Raw genomic sequence first — 15,957 nt, forward strand, 5'->3', positions numbered from 1 at the left:
AGTTGATATTGTCAGAACACTGTTAAACTCCTCTACAGTTTAACCGTAATATAAGAATAGTACAACAAGACTTGTGAGCAAGGTCAAACCACGCACTCGTACATATAAAACCTGGAACTACGCAACTTTAATTATACTGCGGAAGAGATAAAAGGCATGGTAATAGGATAATAAATTAAATTTGGAATTATTATTTGTTAAACTTTTCTAAATTATCTTTGTAAGCTAGAGGTAATAGCAGGCTATAATCTATATTTCTCTATTATAAGATAAGTGCGAAAATTAAGACGTGATCTATGTCCGTTTCACAACTTCTACATTCATCTACTATTTACAATTACATACACATTTTATACCTGATTACAATTTATGGGTACTTGCAAAATAATCAGCAAAAGTACATTTTGAGAGAAAACAAATGCTAACTTGAGAATGCTTAAATTTAAGAAAAGTGAGCATAAGGCTAAAGAGGAAATATTTTATTTTTTACGTACATGTATTTCTCACGTAGAAGGTATAGCCTATATGCTATGCCGATTTATATAACTCACTACAAGGCGGCGCTTCAAAATATAAAACTTATCAAAGCGCCTGCACATTGTAAACTGTAATTACTAGACAGTTACGTATATTGAATAGCCAATCAATTTTTGAAGGCGCTAAGTTTTGATGTATATTTGTCTTTAAAAGAAATTTTTGGTTGAACTTAAAGCTTGAGTGGTATAACACTTTATAATAAAGTACACTTACTTGTACAATGGGCATAAACATACACTTTTGACACATTTTCTTGATCGTGGCAACAAGGCAAACTCTGCATCGGCGAAATATAATTCAATTGAACCAGAAGAGCTCATACACTGGAAAACTTAAGAAAAGGGTGTGGAGCTGCGGGAAACAACTAATTCAGAATAAAATAAACTCTTTATCCATAATTGGGTGGGGTTTTAAGAGCAAAGATACCCAGTGCGACTGAAATTTCCAACCCAATACAAAAGACGTGACCCAACGCTTTAATGGGGTTGGCCGTACAGAAGTACTGAACAGAATATTAACTGGCATTTATCACAGCTAAGATCATTACACGTGATAATTGCGACTTTCTTTTGTAATGATTACGGGATACTTAAATAACAGATTAAATTCAAATTCTATATATTGATATAAAGTCAAGAAAACTAAAAAAAACAAAAACACTGTATGTATATGCGGCATTACAGTATACATATACAGTACATGGTACATATCATAGGATGATTCAGTGTTCGGGATTATTCCTTTAGCGTAGAAAGAGTTTATGACCGGTTGGCTATACATATGCATATTTTCGAGTAAGTGATGTAGTTTAGTGGTCATAATTAAATCATCAAATTTAGCATAAGGTCCTGATAGGTGGCTGTCCTGGCCAGTTTCAGATTAACTTTATCAAATAAGCAAACATTAAATAATTTCATTCGGTTCATTTTGTTCTTGAAGTGTTTTGATATATCGAATTTTAAGTTACAATATAAACCTAAGATTCATTTACTTTTCCAAGTATGATTGCTAGTTACATAACATAAAAAAACAATTAAGACTTGAAGAAAGTAGAACTTCTACTATGAATAAACTATGCGTACTTTACAGACGAAACCTTAAAGGAATAAATTGTGTTTGTAAGATTTATGTTTAAAATTATACATTTTGTAAAATAATTTTATTTAAGGGTTTACATTTTGATGTAACTAAAGGTAAGGTCTTTTAAGGGTGCTAAATATTTCATACATTTGAGCATGTAGCTTTTGTGAATATTTCCTAAAAAGTTACTTAAATAATTTAAATAAAATGTGAGTACATATATTTTAAGTACAACAAGAACATGGTATCCAATATTTTTACTCTAAATTGGAGTATTAGGGGATAAATAGATTCAAACAATAAAATAAAAATGTACTTATCGATCAAACAAATAACTGGTTTTAGTATTCTGGTTAGCGTCGCCGTGCTGTCCTTCCTGACAACGTGCTGTCAGAAAATTAAATACGGATAACAAAAGATATTCTTAACCTTCTTTAATGACCCACGACGGCAATCGGTATTAATACGTAGAAAGTCCTCCTCTACTGACTTCACGGGTTTCCTGTTAAATACGGATAACAAACGATATTCTTAACCTTCTTTAATGACCCTCGACAGCAATCGGTATAAATACGTAGAAAGTCTTCCTTTACAGTTGGTATTGTCAGAAACACTGTCAAAGTTCTCTACAGTTTATCCGTAATATAAGAATAGTACAACTGGACTTAATATTCTATTTTGTGTATTTCCCCAAATTCTTTATCGCTTTGTACGGAGGCTAATTCATTTTTGCACGTATCACATTTCCAACATTTTATTTATGTTTTCGTAAAATGTGCCGCACCCGCGCGTGTACAAGCCGGATATAATATAAGATTGCAGTCCAGCAACTTTTAAGTTAAGTGTAGAGTTCCAATTCGGAACTTGACAATGAACTTTCTAAAATTGAACATATTCGTATATATTTATAGATTAAAGTAGTTCTTTTACGATGGAGCCTCAAAATAATATTACAATCATAAAACACTCACAAGTAAAGCATATCTATACTGCACTGGACAAGTTTTATCCGTATTTAGATTATCGTGGAGACTAGAGATATGAGACAGATAACAACTGACAGCTATTAAGGAATATTAAACTAATATTTAAATAGTATCACATGTATAATATCAGCTGAAGGGCCAGATCTAGTCACCTCGCGCGCACGCACGCACATTACAGTGAAAGATAGTTATATATGCTAATTAGTTATGTAATATTAGAACTATCCACATGTTTTAAAAATAATGTTTTACTAACAATACTGCTCTTACCTAAATTATATGCAAGAATATACTAAAGATTTATGCTTAATCATTGCATCTCTTCAGCTATTTATAAGAGAATAAGAGTTTAAATATTATGTAATTTATTTTTACGCATTGTAAAATAATATGTACTTATGATAGATTAATAGATATCTAAAAGTTTTTCCTAAATTTTAGTGTCTATTTTCTGCATAGCGTGGGATCAAAGTTATAACCTCATATTCAATATATATTCCTGAATTAAGACGATTTTCTTGTTTTCCAACAGTGCTTAAATTGTACGATGTACTGTCTTGGAACTACGGTTTCATTTATGCTTCACTTAAGATTCATTACTTTATGATTATTGAGCATTTTAAGGATTTTGAAAAAAATTACCGTATATTTGTTGTATCTTAATGTTGTAGCTTTTAAGTCAACTAATATACTACGTAGAGCATACTTTGTCATAAAATAGATATGTCAATAAAGAGTTGGGTTGAAATATTTTACGTTGTGATGATCATGAAATGTCTACAGAAATATTCATTGGCCACTTCATACTGTTCGTATTAAAAGTGAAACAGAGAATCTAAAATCAGAAGTTTCACAAATATAAGGCTTAGAAAAGCTTTTAGCTCAAAGTGCCGAAGATTCGATTGATTTTTTCATTTCCTAGTTAAGTTGGAAATATTCAGAGCTTTTGTTAATTATAGGCCTCTGAGTCTGTGCATGTAGCTTTTAATATTTAAAAAGTAACGTTTTAGCCAAGATTTGATTTTTGGAATTATTGGCGTAGAAAAGTAAAAAGTATACTTTGAAAGCCTAATAATCCTTATGATCAAAATATATTTAATTTAATTATCATGTTTTTATGGCAGAAATTCATTACAATAATAAAGATAAACACAATAATAAAAAATAAATTAAATACAATATTAAATTATATATATACATGTAAACGAAGACAGCATTTGAACTATAACAGAGAAAATAATTGAATTGATAACATAAAAACAATATAATTTATTCTAAGAACTATTGTACACTTTTTTACCTTTAAAACCAAAAATCTACATTTTGTTCGATAAACAAGTAAAGCAATCACCATAGGCAACCGAATAATATTATAATTTAAACATGATTAATATTTTTGACTCAATTAGCAGCGGTACAGAGGCAATCAGAAAAAATAAATATAAAAAGCAACACAAGTTAGACATTTGCAGGTGACTACAAATTACAGATATATAAACCAGGTTATACAATAGCAAAATAAAAACCGAACTATTGCATCACTTACCCTCCCGTAGCAACAAAACCGACACAAGCATGATTACTCGCCGAGTGTAAGGTCTGCTGTGTACATGTTTATTGTATACGCCACATCCCGCAGTCATCTGTTGACCTGTTGACACTCTGTATGTTGACACGTTTACCATATAACGTGTGAGTTGGCTAGGATTGTGATACTGATAGTGTTTGGTTACCTTAACTAGTACACAAATACACATTTTTGTTTTCGGTGCAATTAGCAGAAAAGGTCTTCAACAGTTACATTAGTTTATGGGGTTTTAATAACGAGAAAAAACTGTTTTCCCCAATACAATCACCTTCAGCTGTGGTTTATTTTAACAGTCTCTGATCATGTTGTACATTGATATTAAATCAGCTAAATGTCTCTAAATATTGGTAAATGTACAGTAATAACGTTCAGCAGAAGTCACCTCACATTTTTAACAACTACACAACGTACGAAGTCTTAATGGAAAGGTATGGCGACATAACAGACATTAGTATCCATCTCAACTTCTACTTTGTCTTGTCAACTACACGCGGAAGATATCTGTGGTAGAGCTAGTAGAGTTCTTGGTCTCATTGTCAGAGTAGCGAAAGAGTGGCTTGTCTGCACGATCTCTCGTCTTGCTATATGAATCCTTCGTACTTCAAGTCTTGGAATATGGCAACGTTGTTTGGAGACCTTATCAAGATAACCACATTATAATATACCTTAAAAGACATTGCTGTTTGTAAAGTAAATAAATAAATCAATAAAACCCATTACAATGAAATTAATCAATGTTTTAAGCGAAAGATGGACCTATAGACATACTTTGTGTATAGTCCTGATTTATTAAATCTACTTAAAACATGTACATGGGAATTCCGATTCACGCCCTGATATTCTTTTCGTGTGTTGTCATAGTACTGCTTCAGTATTGGATTATCGGCAGTTAATATCAATTAGAAAATATATTTCATTATATTTACATCCCAATTTTGGAATATTACCACGTATCCTGTAATTACTTTGAGACCAAAACATTAATATTTTGGAGCAACTCTGTTTATCTGCATTAATGAGCAAGGTTATGTTATATAACATTAGGTAAGGTTATGTTAGGATAAAATTGGGTGGTAAATTAAAAACTCTTGCTTAGTATTTTGTCAATACTAATTAAAGTTCCATGGACAGCAGTATTTAGAAGTAATAAAATAACAGAGAGAAGTTGTTTTTAGGTGTTGCAAAAGTGATTTACTTAATCTTATCTAACTTTTATACTTGTAGGTTATACGACGAATAATTACCCGAAAGTTTAGGTTATTACAAACTAATAAGCGGATCGTTTTATAGTAGCTCCACTGTATGTGTGTTATACAAACTTGCCAACAGTATGTTAGCACTGAGGCAGCTCAGACAATCTCTATATATTGTAAGAGGCAATATTCGCCTGACCGTAGTCACTATCGACCGCAATTGCGGCCCAACCAACATTTACATGTTTAACCAATGTCAATCAGCATCTAGGCCCATATTACGTGAGCATACGTGATGTTCCAGGTTATGTTTTATTTACAATATTGTTTAGTCAGTAATGCTGTCATATTATAATATTCAGATTACTCCAGTTGTTAGCATTAACGCTAGCCCATACTTTGTAGGGTTATAATCAGGCGTTATAGTGGTGAACACGTCGTTATTATGTCGTTATATATGTGTATGTATGAAGCAATTATCTAAGGCATAGTAGGATTTATCTGTGACAACCGTAACAGTATAGATAAATAATCCAACGTTATAATTAATCTGATTAAATTATAATACAGTTCTGTATTAATTACTTTACTTAAATCAAATGCGAGCTCTTACAGTAATAATAGTTATAAATGTGTGTACATTTTAAGTAGTGGAGTTGCAGTAATAACTGTGAAATACTAAATAGCTAAATAATATTTTAAGAATATTAGGTGTCATTGGTAACACTGGCAAAATTTGACTGTCAGACATACGAAACATTTTTTGTAATAAATGTATTATTGAACGGAAAATCACCCGAATATAGAATTTTGATGAAACCACCATCAGTATTACAAATGCGACATGTTGTGTCATTATGTCACACTACGAGACTGACGTTATGACAGCGTGTACAATAAACATGTACGCAGCAGAGGTTCGGACATGAAGCGCACAAGTTGGTTAAAGGAAAGCACCATCAGTATCACAAATGTGACATGTTGTGTCATTATCTCACACTACGAGACTGACGTTATGCCGGCGTGTGCAATAAACATGTACGCAGCAGAGGTTGGGCCACGAAGTGCACGAGTTGGTTAAAGGAAAGCACCATCAGTATCACAAATGCGACATGTTGTGTCATTATCTCACACTACGAGACTGACGTTATGCCGGCGTGTGCAATAAACATGTACGCAGCAGAGGTTGGGCCACGAAGTGCACGAGTTGGTTAAAGGAAAGCACCATCAGTATCACAAATGCGACATGTTGTGTCATTATCTCACACTACGAGACTGACGTTATGACAGCGTGTACAATAAACATGTACGCAGCAGAGGTTGGGCCACGAAGTGCACGAGTTGGTTAAAGGAAAGCACCATCAGTATCACAAATGCGACATGTTGTGTCATTATCTCACACTACGAGACTGACGTTATGCCGGCGTGTGCAATAAACATGTACGCAGCAGAGGTTGGGCCACGAAGTGCACGAGTTGGTTAAAGGAAAGCACCATCAGTATCACAAATGCGACATGTTGTGTCATTATTTCACACTACGAGACTGACGTTATGACAGCGTGTACAATAAACATGTACACAGCAGAGGTTCGGACATGAAGTGCATAAGTTGGTTAAAGGAAATCACCATCAGTATCACAAATGCGACATGTTGTGTCATTATCTCACACTACGAGACTGACGTTATGCCGGCGTGTGCAATAAACATGTAAGCAGCAGAGGTTCGGACATGAAGTGCATAAGTTGGTTAAAGGAAATCACCATCAGTATCACAAATGCGACATGTTGTGTCATTATCTCACACTACGAGACTGATGTTATGCCGGCGTGTGCAATAAACATGTACGCAGCAGAGGTAGATCTGCACCCAGATCTTCCTGTCCAAGGTGAGACCGTCCTCGTCAATGCTTACATCGAGGAACTGGCTGCCCGATATAATGCCAGAGTGCTAAACTTGGGGAGGAAAGTTCTTCACGAGGCGCCGTCAACATTTCACAATGAGGGGCAAGCGGCTGCTGGCTAGGATGATTGTGAGGGTTGCATCGAAGATACCTCTCAAGACTGCAAGTACACCAGATCTGGCGTTTCCAACAGTCTCCTCCTCTCCCACCATTAGCCAGGTGCCAGCTGCTTTCAACCCTCAGCACCAACACTCCGTAAGACTGCAGCATATTTCGTACGCTGAAGCTCTGAGTAAATACCCTGTGCTGGACAGTGGCGATAAGTCCAGATCTGCTGCGGCCGTTCCACGGGGAGTCAACGGAGGTCAGGCTGCTTCGATGTCGCCCAGAGGCGGGGTTCTTGCTGGTGCCACAGAGGCCTCCGAGTACATATCGCCAACTATACGACAGACTGACTCGCAATCGACTTTTTTAGTGAGCCCACTTTTCGGCAAAGGGCTAAGTTAGCCAACTCAAATCGGTGCAAACAAAAAATACACAATAATGAATCCTTACGACTGCTTCATAAAAATGTCCAATTAGCAACTAACAAATTGGAAGAACTGCAACTTATGGCTGAAGAACTGAAAAACAGATATTCTCGTTGTAACCGAGAACGATTTCAACAGCGAAAATATTGGTCTGTTCAAAATTACAAATTATAAATTGGCAAACTCATACTGCAGACAGGTCTCTAAGGGAGGCGGTGTTTCAATTTTCTTAAAACAAAACTGTATCTTCACAAACTTTACAATCAAAAAAAGTCTGGAAAACATTTTTAAGCAGTCGGGCGTCAAACTTAAAACAAACAAATCAAAATTAGTAGTCGTAGGAATATGCAAGTCTCCTGGAGGAAACGAAGAAGTTTTCTTTTATAGTTTAGAAGCTTTACTTACGGACCTGGGTAAACAAAAAAATTACATACTGATGAATGATTTTTATGTTGATGCACTAAATAACAATCACCAATCTATAAGCGTTTAGTCGATTTGCTAAGATCATCTGATCTTGAACTGTTAGTGAAATCTTCAACGAGAGTAACCACTAACACACAATCGGCTATTGACAACATTATTACTAATATCTCTGATGTCGCAGTGACTGTGGTCAATACAGCAATCTCTGACCACTATGGCCAAGAGGCTATTATCAGAGATAAACTATTCAAAAAGAACCGGAAATTCCCAAAACAATAAGAGACACAAGGTCCAGAAATATTACTCTCCTCAACGCCTCCCTTTATAAAGAAAAATGGGATTTTCTAAATTCGATACAACTATTAGAACAGCAGTTTATAACTTTTAACGAATATTTAAATTTCTATTTCAATACTTGTTGTCCTACTAAAACAGTTCAAATTGGTACAAAAAGACACAAAATATTTGGATTACAAAAGGCATCCTTGTTTCAATGGAAAACCTAAGTTTTTTCAGAAATCAATAGAACCACGACTAAAGAACAATTTAAAGCCTTTTTTCGAGTTAAAATAAGAACTTAAAGGAGTGAAAATACTACTTATATTTAATTATTTACCCGCGAATCCTAACATGAAAAAACGCTAACGCATATACGTTTAAGAGACTGAGAATATATACTCCAATGTTGGTCTTGATTTATTGGGGTGTCAGACCTAATATTGACGCTAGCACCCCTAATTTTTTGTAGAATAAAGATTAAAGTCTACTTTTAAATTGTATATTTTGTGTATTCCCCCAAATTCTTTATTGCTTTGTACGGAGGTTAATTCATTTTGGCACGTGTCACATTTCCAACATATTATTTATGTTTTCGTAAAATGTGCCGCACCCGCGCGTGTACAAGCCGGATAAAATATAAGATTGCAGTTCAGCAACTTTTAATTTAAGTGTAGAGTTAAAATTTGGAACTTGACAATGAACTTTCCAAAATTGAACATATTCGTATATATTTATATATTACAATAGTTCTTTTACGATGAAGCCTAAAATAATACTACACCTCATAAAAAACTCACAGGTAAAGCATATCTTTACTGCACTTGGCAAGTTTTGACCAGTATTTAGATTATCGTGGAGACTAGAGATAAGAGACAGATAACAACTGACAGCTATTAAGGAATATTAAACTAATATTTAAATAGTATCAAATGGATAATATCAGCTGAAGGGCCAGATCTAGTCACCTCGCGCGTACGCACATTACAGTGAAAGATAGTTTATATATGCTAATTAGTTATGTAATATTAGAACTATCCACATGTTTTAAAAATAATGTTTTACTAACAATACTGCTCTTACCTAAATTATATGCAAGAATATACTAAAGATTTATGCTTAATCATTGCATCTCTTCAGCTATTCATAAGAGAATAAGAGTTTAAATATTATGTAATTTATTTTTACGCATTGTAAAATAATATGTACTTATGATAGATTAATAGATATCTGAAAGTTTTTCCTAAATTTTAGTGTCTATTTTCCGCATAGCCTGGGATCAAAATTATAACCTCATATTCAATATATATTCCTGAATTAAGACGATTCTCCTATTTCCCAACAGTGCTTAAATTGTACGATGTACTGTCTTGGAGCTAGGTTTCATTTACGCCTCACTTAAGATTCATTACTTTATGATTATTGAGCATTTTAAGGATTTTGAAAAAAATTACCGTATATTTGTTGTATCTTAATGTTGTAGCTTTTAAGTCAACTAATATTCTACGTAGAGCATACTTTGTCATAAAATAGATATGTCAATAAAGAGTTGGGTTGAAATATTTTACGTTGTGATGATCATGAAATGTCTACAGAAATATTCATTGGCCACTTCATACTGTTCGTATTAAAAGTGAAACAGAGAATCTAAATCAGAAGTTTCACTAATAGAAGGCTTAGAAAAGCTTTTAGCGCAAAGTGCCGAAGTTTCGATTGATTTTCCACATTCCCTAGTTAAGATGGAAACATTAAGAGCTTTTGTAAATTTTAGGCATTTGAGTCTGTGCATGTAGCTTTTAATATTTAAAAATTAATGGTTTAGCCATGATTTGATTTTTGTAATTATTGGCGAAGAGAAGTAAAAAGTATACTTGGAAAGTCTAATAATCCTTATGATCAAAATATATTTAATTTAATTATCATGTTTTTTTATGACAGAAATTCATTACAATAATAAAGAAAAACACAATAATAACAAATAAATTAAGTAAAATATATATATATATATATATATATATATATATATACATATATGTATGTAACAATGTTAGATATATACATTAGATAATACATATATGTATGTAACAATGTTAGATATATACATTAGATAATACATATAAAGTATATAAATTAAATTCGTGTACATGTGAACGATGAAAGCATTTGAACTACAACAGTGATAATAATTTGATTGATAACATAAAAGCAATATAATTTATTCTAAGAAATATTGTAAACTTTTCCAACTTTAAAACAAAAAAATCAACATTTTGTTCGATAAGCATCTAAAGCTATCACTATAAGCATCACAATAGTAATATAATTTAAACATGATTAATATTTTAGACTCAATTAATAGCTGTACAGAAGCAATCAGAATAAAATAAATATAAAAAGCACAAGTTAGACATTTGCAGGTGAGTACAAATTACAGATATATAAACCAGGTTATTAAATAATAAAATAAAAACCGAACTATTGCATCACTTACCCTCCCGTAGCAACAAAACCGACACATGCATGATTACTCGCCGAGTGTAAGATCTGCTGTGTACATGTTTATTGTATACGCCACATCCCGCAAGTCATCTGTTGACCTGTTGACACTCTGTATGTTGACACGTTTACCATATAACGTGTGAGTTGGGTAGGATTGTGATACTGATAGTGTTTGGTTACCTTAACTAATACACAAATACACATTTTTGTTTTCGGTGCAATTAGCAGAAAAGGTCTTGGCTTCAACAGTTACATTAGTTTATGGGGTTTTAATAACGAGAAAAAACTGTTTTCCCTAATACAATCACCTTCAGCTGTGGTTTTATTCAACAGTCTCTTGAAAATGTTGCACATTGGTATTAAATCAGCTAAATGTCTCTAAATTTTGGTAAATGTATAGTAATAACGTTTAGTAGAAGTAACCACACTTTTTTAACAACTACACAACCAATGGAGTCTTTCTGGAAAGGCATGGTGACATAAGGGACCTTGGTATCCGTGTCACTTCTACTTTGTCTTGTCAAGTACACGTGGGTGATATCTGTGGTAGAGCTAGTAGAGTTCTTGGTCTCATTGCCAGAGTAGCGAAGAGTGGGCTGTCTGCACGATCTCTCGTCCTGCTGTACGAGTATACGTCCTACGTACTTCACGTCTTGGAATATGGCAACGTTGTTTGGAGACCTTATCAAGATAACCATATAATATGCCTTAAAGGCATTGCTGTTCGTAAAGTAAATAAATAAATCAATAACACCCATTGCAATGAAAATAATCAATGTTTTGAGCGAAAGATGGACCAATAGACATACTTTGTGTGTAGTCCTGTTTTATTAAATATGTACTAAGTATGTATTAAATGTACTTAAAATAATCATGGATATTCCGATTCACGCCCTGATATTCTTTTCGTGAATTGTCATAGTTCTGCTTCAGTATTGGATTATCGGCAGTTAATATAAATTAAAAAATATATTTTACAATATTTACAACCCAATGTAGGAATATTACCACGTGTTCTGTAATTACTTTGAAACCAAAACATTGATATTTTGAAGCAACTATTGTTTATGTATTTATAAGTAAGTTTATGTTATGTAACATTAAGTCAGGATAAAATTGGGTGGTAAATTAAAAGGTCTCCCTTAGTCTTTTATCAATACTAATTACAGTTTTAAAGACAGAAATGTTTAAAATAATAAAATAATAGAGAGAATTTGTATTTAGGCGTTGGAAAAGTGATTTACTTAATTTTCTCTAACTTTTATACTTGTAGGTTATACAATGACTAAATAACCGAGTGTTTAGATTATTATAAACGAATAACCGGATCGTGGTACAGTAGCTTCACCGTATGTGTGCTATCCAAACTTGCCAACAGTATGTTAGCACTGAGGTAGCTCAGGCAATCTCTAAATATTGTAAGAGTCTGGTACAGTAGCTTCACCGTATGTGTGTTATACAAACTTTCCAACAGTATGTTACCACTGAGGCAGCTCAGGCAATCTCTAAATATTGTAAGAGTCTGGTACAGTAGCTTCACCGTATGTGTGTTATACAAACTTGCCAACAGTATGTTAGCACTGAGGCAGCTCAGGGAATCTCTAAGTATTGTAAGAATCTGGTACAGTAGCTTCACCGTATGTGTGTTACACAAACTTGCCAACAGTGTGTTAGCACTGAGGCAGCTCAGGCAATCTCTAAATATTGTAAGAGTCTGGTACTGTAGCTTCACCGTATGTGTGTTATACAAACTTGCCAACAGTATGTTAGCACTGAGGCAGCTCAGGCAATCTCTAAATATTGTAAGAGTCTGGTACAGTAGCTTCACTGTATGTGTGTTATACAGACTTGCCAACAGTATGTTAGCACTGAGGCAGCTCAGGCAATCTCTAAATATTGTAAGAGTCTGGTACAGTAGCTTCATCGTATGTGTGTTGTACAAACTTGCCAACAGTATGTTAGCACTGAGGCAGCTCAGGCAATCTCTAAATATTGTAAGAATCTGGTACTGTAGCTTCACCGTATGTGTGCTATCCAAACTTGCCAATAGTATGTTAGCACTGGGGCAGCTCAGGCAATCTCTAAATATTGTAAGAGTCTGGTACAGTAGCTTCACCGTATGTGTGCTATCCAAACTTGCCAACAGTATGTTAGTACTGAGGCAGCTCAGGCAATCTCTAAATATTGTAAGAGTCTGGTACAGTAGCTTCACCGTATGTGTGTTGTACAAACTTGCCAACAGTATGTTAGCACTGAGGCAGCTCAGGCAATCTCTAAATATTGTAAGAGTCTGGTACAGTAGCTTCACCGTATGTGTGTTGTACAAACTTGCCAACAGTATGTTAGCACTGAGGCAGCTCAGGCAATCTCTAAATATTGTAAGAGTCTGGTACAGTAGCTTCACCGTATGTGTGCTATCCAAACTTGCCAACAGTATGTTAGTACTGAGGCAGCTCAGGCAATCTCTAAATATTGTAAGAGTCTGGTACAGTAGCTTCACCGTATGTGTGTTGTACAAACTTGCCAATAGTATGTTCGCACTGAGGCAGCTCAGGCAATCTCTAAATATTGTAAGAGTCTGGTACAGTAGCTTCACCTTATGTGTGCTATCCAAACTTGCCAACAGTATGTTAGCACTGAGGCAGCTCAGGCAATCTCTAAATATTGTAAGAGTCTGGTATAGTAGCTTCACCGTGTGTGTGTTACACAAACTTGCCAACAGTATTTTAGCACTGGGGCAGCTCAGAAAATCTCTAAATATTGTAAGAGGCAATATTCGACTGACCGCAGTTTCAGCCCAACCAACATTTATGTGTTTGACCAATGTCAATCAGCATCTAGGTCCATATTTCCTGAGTAGGTGTGGTGTTCCAGGTTATATTTTATTTAAAATTTTGTTTAGTCAGTAATGCTGTTATATAATAACACTCTGCTTACTCCAGTTGATTGCTCTGAAGCAACCCCATACTTTGTAGGGTTATAATTAGACGTTATAGTGAACATGTGGTTATTATGTCGTCATACATGTGTATGTATGAAGTAATTACCTAAGGCATAACAGGATTTATCTGTGACGGCCGTAATCAACTCAGATTAGTACAGATAATTAATTCAACGTTATAATTAATCAGATTACATCATAGTACAATCTGTATTAATTACTTTACTTAAAAACAAATGCGAGCTAACTACTCTTACAGTAATAATAGTTATAAATGTGTGTAAATCTTAAGTAGTAGAGTTGCAGTAATAACTGTGAAATACTAAATAGATAAATAATCTTTTAAGAATATTTAGTCGTCATTGGTAACACAGATGAAATTTAATTGTCAGGAATACGAAATATTTTTTTATAATTAATATATTATTGAACGGAATATCACCCGAATTTAGAATTTAGATGAAGGGACCATCAGTATCACAAATGTGACATGTTGTGTCATTATCTTACACTACGAGACTGACGTTATGACAGCGTGTACAATACACATGTACGCAGCAGAGGTTGGGCCATGAAGAGCACGAGTTGGTTAAAGGAAGGCACCATCAGTATTACAAATGTGACATGTTGTGTCATTATCTCACACCACGAGACTGACGTTATGACAGCGTGTGCAATAAACATGTACGCAGGAGAGGTTGGGCCACAAAAAGCACGAGGCGGTTAAAAGGTATTCACCATCAGTATCACAAATGTGACATGTTGTGTCATTATCTCACACTACGAGACTGAAGTTATGACAGCGTGTGCAATAAACATGTACGCAGGAGAGGTTGGGCCACAAAAAGCACGAGGCGGTTAAAAGTATTCACCATCAGTATCACAAATGTGACATGTTGTGTCATTATCTCACACTACGAGACTGACGTTATGACAGCGTGTGCAATAAACATGTACGCAGGAGAGGTTGGGCCCACAAAAAGCACGAGGCGGTTAAAAGTATTCACCATCAGTATCACAAATGTGACATGTTGTGTCATTATCTCACACTACGAGACTGACGTTTTGACAGCGTGTGCAATAAACATGTACTCAGCAGAGGTTACACTCGTTGAGTTATTGTGCTTGTGTTGGTTTGGGTGAGATGCGGAGAAATATCACCGAAAGTGAATTTATCATCTCCTCGCTATAATTATTCTACGACATAGAGGCTATCCGTTTATCTTTAAATTTTGAAATATAATAAATTCGTCGTCATTAATTTTGATTTTAAAGTGCTTTAGTTAGTTTAAATATTAATTTGAATAATTTAAATATCAAGAAACACCGTAAGCAAAATATTTATTGTTAATACATTTATAATTTTAAATAGTGACAAGGTGTTTTGAGAATGCCTATAATACCTATACCTATATTATATTTTCTGGTATAATTTTAACGGAAAATGCAAGTTCTTATGATATACATGTAATGTGTTAATCATTCGGAGAGTAGGAAGCAATATTGAAAATGTATTTTGGAAGATAAAAAGCTAAAGAACATACAATTATCAATTATTTACAAAAGCTTTTATTGTTTCCGGCTTAATTGGAATGTGGGAAACAATTCAAACTTCGGCATCCGCGTTTAAGATTTAATAAGCTTTCGATTTATGGTTTCCTGCTGTTTCTTTTATTACCAGTAATAAATATTTAAGCTGAAATATTTAAAGGTTTTAATCGTGTTAGCAGCATTTCAGAGTGACTTTTAATAGATACATATTAGTAGATCACTCCAAATACATTCATAAATTTACAAAATTGTTTAATAAAGTGTTTAATTTAGATCACTTGGAAACGCTATCTATTGTTAGTTTATAGTTGTTTGTTTGTTACTATTATTTATAATTTTGTATGGCTAACTACTAAACAACCATTAACTTTACTAGTTTTTTTAGTTAATAAAACCATTCAAAAACGAGTCTGTAAACAATGCGCGTTTATCTCTGAGTATTAACTACC

Source organism: Homalodisca vitripennis, chromosome X (genome assembly GCF_021130785.1).
Source record: "Homalodisca vitripennis isolate AUS2020 chromosome X, UT_GWSS_2.1, whole genome shotgun sequence".
In the NCBI taxonomy this organism is placed as follows: domain Eukaryota; kingdom Metazoa; phylum Arthropoda; class Insecta; order Hemiptera; family Cicadellidae; genus Homalodisca; species Homalodisca vitripennis.